We start from the raw sequence: 6,352 nt of genomic DNA, 5'->3' as shown, positions 1-6,352 counted from the left end.
CTTGAATCTGGCTGATGTTGCTAACTGCTGATGGGGTTGGGGGACGATAAGAAAGCCATTATTTTTTGAAAACCTACAGGCATCTCAGATGTTTTGGGGATGTTATCTTGTTATAGTCTTACACCTACTTTATGTGACAGGTATAGCATTACCCCTAAATTATGGGGAAATGAGAGGTGAGGGCCAGCAAGAACCTGTGAGTTCAGGCTTAAACCTCATCAACCCTATGCCCTGGCCCAGTGGCTCAGCTGGTTGGAGTGTTGTCCCTCATGCCAGAGGATTGTGGGCTCAATTTCCGGTCAGGGCACATACCTAGGTTTCGGATTTTATCCCAAGTTGGGGCACGTATGGGAGGCAAACAATTGATGTTTCTCTGTCATATAGATGTTTCTCTCCTTTCTGCCCAACCAGAGAACCTGAGCTGCTCTCCAGAGTGGGACAATTCTACAAAGCAAAACAGGATAACCAGGATCTGGAGCCAGTGAGACACTTTGCAAGGGAAACAGGCCATGATATTTCTGATTCTGTCCCTTCACCCACTTTGAAAAAATGCCCATTGTCCCACAGGATATGTCAATCTGAGAGCAGTCAAGGAACAAGGGAGATTGACTATGGGTGCAGCCAAGAGCTGCTGTGACTATGGCCCAGTCAGCTTTGTCAAGTCCTCTCACACAGCCGCAATCTCCAATGGCAGGCAGCAGCATCATCACCATAAGACAAACACTAGTCTCCACTGCTGTAGAGGCAGGAGCTCATGCATCTGAGCACTCAGGATAGCAGCAAGGTGCCTTTTGGGCTGTGCCCTTTGTCCCTTCATTGTTAGCATGGCTTTCCTGCTGTAGCCCCCACGAATATACCAAGTACATGTCCAGGTTAAGGGCCCTCGGTAATGGCAAAACTCTCAGAAGAGGTTCCAGCTCTATTCTATGGTCACTTCCCTATGCTTTCTGTGTGAAGTGTTCTGAGCTAATGGTGTTGGCTCAAAGGGCTTAAGGCCTGCCAAAATCTTTGGGGGGAAGGAAGGTGATAGTGTCCAATATCAGCTTGGAAAAGGGAGGGTTGGATCCAGGAAGTTTGACTGTCTATTTTGATTATTGTCTTAGGCAAGTTGCTACAGTTTCTTATGGTTAATATAGGAGGAATTCAGCCTTCAGAGGGCTCCGGTAAAACTAGAGGAACCCGTATCTCTCTCAGACAGATGGGAATGGGGGCTGGTGTCTCAGATAGTCCTCTTTACAGAGCCCAACTAGGGGGTATGGAGAATTGCACATGAAATAGAAGCCAGGTAATGAAAGTTTCAAGCACAGCAGCACATAATCAGGCAATTATTGAGCTAAGACTTTAGCTTTAAGTCCTGAAACTTCCGAGTCAGAAATTCTTCTAATAATAGTTGATAAGAACATAATCCTTAACCATAAGAAGCAGGGAAAGTTGTCTAGAAGACAAACTGCGGGCTACAGCTGAGTTAACAAACAAAAGTGCAGATTTGTGATGACTTTAACCAAAAAGAATGGAACAATAGTAAGTGCGCTGAGGCTTGGCAAAGGGGAGAAGGCACCTGCAGGCAACACGGAAAAGCCCTCTTTACCTTGATTAGCTTTAATGAGTTTTTGACTGAGTCGGAGGGACCACTCTTTTACCTCCATCTTGTGGTCAAACACAGAACTGTAGCCCACTCTGGGTCTTTTCCTTCCCTCTCCCCTCTCTCTCTCTCTCTTTTTTTTTAATAACTTTATTTAATAATCAGCAGTTAGTAGTTCTCATTCACATTAACTGTAGATTTTTGAAAGTGATGACAGGTATGTTGGTAACCAACAGTATAGAGCATGTTTGGTGAATCTTCATTCTCATTATGTGTTCTGGACAACCACATTTGGAGATGCCAGGGGACATTCCTTAATCCTTTGGCCCAGACAGCTTTGTTGAGCCTGGTGTCCATGCATATTCTTTAGTTCTCACCTCTTTCATGGCAAATTTCTGTATCTCTGTGAGTGCCCAAGGGGCACACTTCTTGAAACCCATTCCATGGGTGTGCTTGTGAATGTTGATGGTATATTGTCTGGTCACTACCCCATTGATGGCAGAATAGCCCTTCTTCTTCTCATCACTCTTCTTTTCAGGAGCAGTTCTGCCTGCCTCCAGTGGGAAAGGGAGCTCCCCCACTTTTTCCTATTTGCCAAACATCCCCGTGTTTCAGTCCCCAAAGTAGGAGTCAACTGACTGAATTTGCCTCTGTTTCACCTCTGTGGTTTCCAAGTACCAGCACTATTCCATGCTAGAACCATAGCTGTTTTTACTTGGCCGTTTCTCCCCTTTGTCAAGAGACACCCTCAAGCATGCCCAGCTGAGGAAGTGTATAGAGTGCAGTAGGTACCAGAACAGTGTTGATGGTAGCATACACATGTGTGGGGTTATGGGGTGAAAACACAGGAGGCTCCAGGCATGTGGGGCCTGAAAGTTACACAGTTTTGAGGTCCCTCTTTAAGTAAAAGAAGATAAGATTACAGGTACAAAGTCTGGTGACTTGAGAAATCACAAGAAATTCTGATTTTTAACAGTTGATAGATACCTAAAATTCATAAAATCCATGCACGGTAACATGTATTTTTTTTACCTGCCTAACATACCTCTACAGTACTTTTTATCTTAAAAATTTTGGCTGCATACTCAGTGATTGATTTTTGGTTTCATCAATAATTCCAAAAAATATATAAAGTTAATCTGAAATTAGGGCATACAAGAGCAATTCAAATGCCTTCTCAAGCAAAATATAACCAAAGACACTGAAATAGAGGACAGGCTGACAGTGACCACAAAGGAGAGTAGAGGGAATTTCAGGGGACATTGGGAAGGGTTCATGGGAACAAACTTAAAGGACACATGGTCAAAAACTAGGCGGAGAGTGGTAATGGGAGGGAAGTGGGGAGGGGTGGGAGGAGGGGCTGGACTGGGAGTAAAAAGGAGAAAACTGTATTTGAACAATGATTAAAATAAAATTAAAACAAACAAACAAACAAACAAATGCCTTCTTAAATTGCCACTACATGGTATGGGCTACATAATTATGTAATTGAATTGACTCTTATTATGAGTCAATAAAAATTGACTCATTAATAAATATGTTTCTTTAGGGTATTTTGCTGTGTCAGTGGCAATTTTGCCTGCCGTTGCATCTGGAACTGCCAGACTTCATCAGAACTAGAGGTATCAGATACTCTAAGATATGGTCCAATTCACTGAAGAGGATAAAACATGTGACTTCACAGACAGACTTACTGTTGGTTGTTGCTTGGCTATAGGTTTGTGCCCTACAAACCAGGAATTCTGATAAATTCTACTCTACATACATTCCATGAAGAAGGAAAAAAAAATATATAGTGCATTCAGAATTATATACTTGTACTGCTGAATATATTCCTGACAGCAGAGAATTCCTTTGTCTAGGGATGAATAAGAACTGAATCCCCTGCTTACAATTTTTCATGTCTGATGATTGGAAGAATTTTCCACAGAGTCGCTTCTGACTTCATACCTTTCAAACCTTGTTTCTCTTCCACTACCCATATTTTCTGGTTCTGGGCACCATAGGACATGTTTACATTAAGATACAACCTCTGAGCCTGAAACCTGATGTTATATCCCCTGGGGAGTCAGCCCAGTGGGTGGTGAGTGTTCCTGGAAGCTATTCTTACACTGGGATAGTGGCTAGTGACATCTTACAAACACATACAAAATATCCCACTAAACCCAAATTAAATATGTTCCAAACTCAACTTCCCCATAGCTGGCTATAAAAAAATTCCCCTAGCTATTCCAATGCTACCATTTCTGAGTGGAAGTATGGCTGACAGGAAGTAGGTATGGAAGGACATGGGTCGTAGTCAGACAGACAGATGAGTACGATAAGCACTACCCTCAAGAATCCTGCAGACCAGTAGGGCATTTAAAGATGGCATCTCAGCAGCTATAGTACAAGATGGAAATTGATGAAGGCCCTAAGAAGGGTAAAGATAAACAACAACAAAAACAATGATAAAAAGCTAGCAATCATTGAGCACTTTCTATGTGCCATATACTTTTCTAAGCATTTTACATGTGCAAAATCTTTTGAACCTCACAGCAAGTCTATAGAGCAGGTAATTTTATTAACAGCCCATTTTTAGATGTGGAAACTGAGGCCAAGAGAGATTTGATGAGTTATTCAAGGTCACATGGTTAGTAAAGGGCAGAGCCTGGGAGTGGAGAGACTGCTTGGGGCTGGAGGGTGTGTTTGCACCAGGACAAGAAAGTGCTAATGGGGCAGTGGGGAGATGGGTAGGAGGTTGGGTAACTCCTAAAGAGCTGGCTTTGGAGACAAAAACAGTAATACTGTTTGCTGAGAAGGTGGATGTAGGAGGAGAACGTGGCTTGGAAAAAGGTGATGAGTTAGTTTAGTCCTGCCATGTTGATTTGAAACATCTGTGGAACATCCACATAGAAATGACCAGGAAGCAATTAGATATCTGAGTCCAGAGCTCAAGAGAGTGGGCTGGGTAGGAGACAGACAGTGTGGGTCATCCCTGTGTAGTGGTGGTGGACTCCAGAGGTGTGACCGAGATCCCCTGGAATATGTTGGGTGTAGTAGGAAGCAGAGCTATAATCCTGGGAGTGGGCAGAAGAAAAAGAGCAGGTAAAGCAGTGGGCAGTGAGGAGGCAGGAAACACAGCTTAGTTGAGGGAAGAAAGCATTTCAGGAAGAGCTCATGGCCACAGTGGTAAATGTTGCAGATAAAGAGTGGTGATCTGGATTTACAAAAACAAAACAAAAACAAAAAACAAAATGCCCCAAAACAAGTCACAAGAAAGGGTTTAGAACAGACCTCCCTAAGATGTGCTGCTCTGGCATGTGGATTATTTTGAGCTGAAGGCAACTGAGACTGTGTGGGCTCAAGAAAGTTTTGCCTCTCTCTTAAAGAATTCAAATTGAGGGCCTTGCCTGTCATAAGAGTTATTACTAGAAATAAGTTTTTATGACCTATCTATACCTGATGGTGCCCCACCTCCACATGGCTCAGGCTTGACCTCTTCCTGTGTGTTGGTTTCTTCCTGCCTGAAGCCATGGAGCAAACATCAAATGACTGAACATCTGCTCTTCTATTGTCCTGTGAATGACCTACCTCCCCTCTGATGCCCCAAGGTGCCTTATCTGAATCTTAGATACATCATATATACCCCATTTTCCCTTCTGTCTCTGAACCTCACATGTATGTGGGGTTTCCATATGTACTTATGTAATTAAATTAGGTCATTTTCCTTTCTTTTGTTTGATGGACAGACCCTGCTTCAGATTTCTCTTCACAAAGATGACAGGCCCAACCCCATGGAGACATCAGCCCAGGGGGCACACCAGTCCTCTGTCCACACATCAGCAGACAGAGGCCTCTACTGTGGAGCCTTTGCAAGGGCCTAGGCACCTTTGGGAGCCTGAGCTTGAGTTGGAGCCTGAGCCACATCTGCAGCCTGCAGCTTGGTTTGAGCCTTGGCCTTGGCCTTTGGCTGGCAGAGCCAGAGACCCTTGGTGATGTGGGCATGCACATGTTTCCCAAACTTGAGGTGAGCAGTGGAAGCAACTTGACTGAGCTTGTGGCTGCCACCCTTTGGGATCTTTGGCTTGACCTCCTTGGGCTTGACCAGGGCCTTGATAGCCTCAGCACGTGCGCTCATGGCTTTGTGTTGTTGGCCTGAATCTTATTCAGACACTTCTTGTACTTCTTGGCAAAGCGCATGTTCCTTAGGAACTTGGGGTCTACCCCCCATAAGAGATTCATATCTTTGTGATCAGAGTTTCTTGATGCTGTTTCTGTGCCATTTTGGGGGCTGGTTTTGGGTGGTGTGGTTCTTGGACTTGGCCATCTCTGCACCCAAGCCCGTGGCTCTTGAAGTGCCTGGGATGGGAAGAAAATTTGGTCATTTTTCTCTTGTTAATCTGTCTCATGTAGAATTAATTGTTAGACCAGCAAAAGGAACCTAGAAGGGTAGAGGAAAGTTTCTTCTCCCCCACACAATAATCCTGGTGTCTGAGTTTGGGTTGTCCCCAAGAGAAGTACTTTAGAGCAAGTAGATTTTAGGAGATTCAGAGAATAAGGTGAGTGGGGAAGTGAGACGGGAAGGGAAGGCAGCCAGTAAAGAGAACATTACCAAACTGGTTTCCACTATGGGCAACTACTGCTCAATTCCACAGGGGCCTCAGGAGATGGTGTAGGACACAGAACTCAGGGGTATCTATCACAGGTTAGGTTCTCTGGAGGTAGAAACCAAAATGGCATTTGGCATGCAAGATGGATATTAGAAACAATGTTTGTGGAAGGAGGGGG

At 44.1% G+C, this 6,352-nt stretch overlaps 2 pseudogenes; both read right to left on the bottom strand.

Annotated features, from left to right (window-relative positions):
- Window positions 1-1,764: 1,764 nt before the first annotated feature.
- On the bottom strand, window positions 1,765-3,593 carry LOC114505671 (annotated as a pseudogene).
- A 1,784-nt stretch (window positions 3,594-5,377) lies between these two features.
- LOC114505399 lies at window positions 5,378-6,025 on the bottom strand (annotated as a pseudogene).
- Between the last annotated feature and the right edge of the window lie 327 nt (window positions 6,026-6,352).

The sequence above is a fragment of the Phyllostomus discolor genome, chromosome X, assembly GCF_004126475.2.
Source record: "Phyllostomus discolor isolate MPI-MPIP mPhyDis1 chromosome X, mPhyDis1.pri.v3, whole genome shotgun sequence".
In the NCBI taxonomy this organism is placed as follows: domain Eukaryota; kingdom Metazoa; phylum Chordata; class Mammalia; order Chiroptera; family Phyllostomidae; genus Phyllostomus; species Phyllostomus discolor.
The sequence above is the reverse complement of the archived record's forward strand: the minus strand, read 5'-3'. Positions and strand labels throughout refer to the sequence as shown.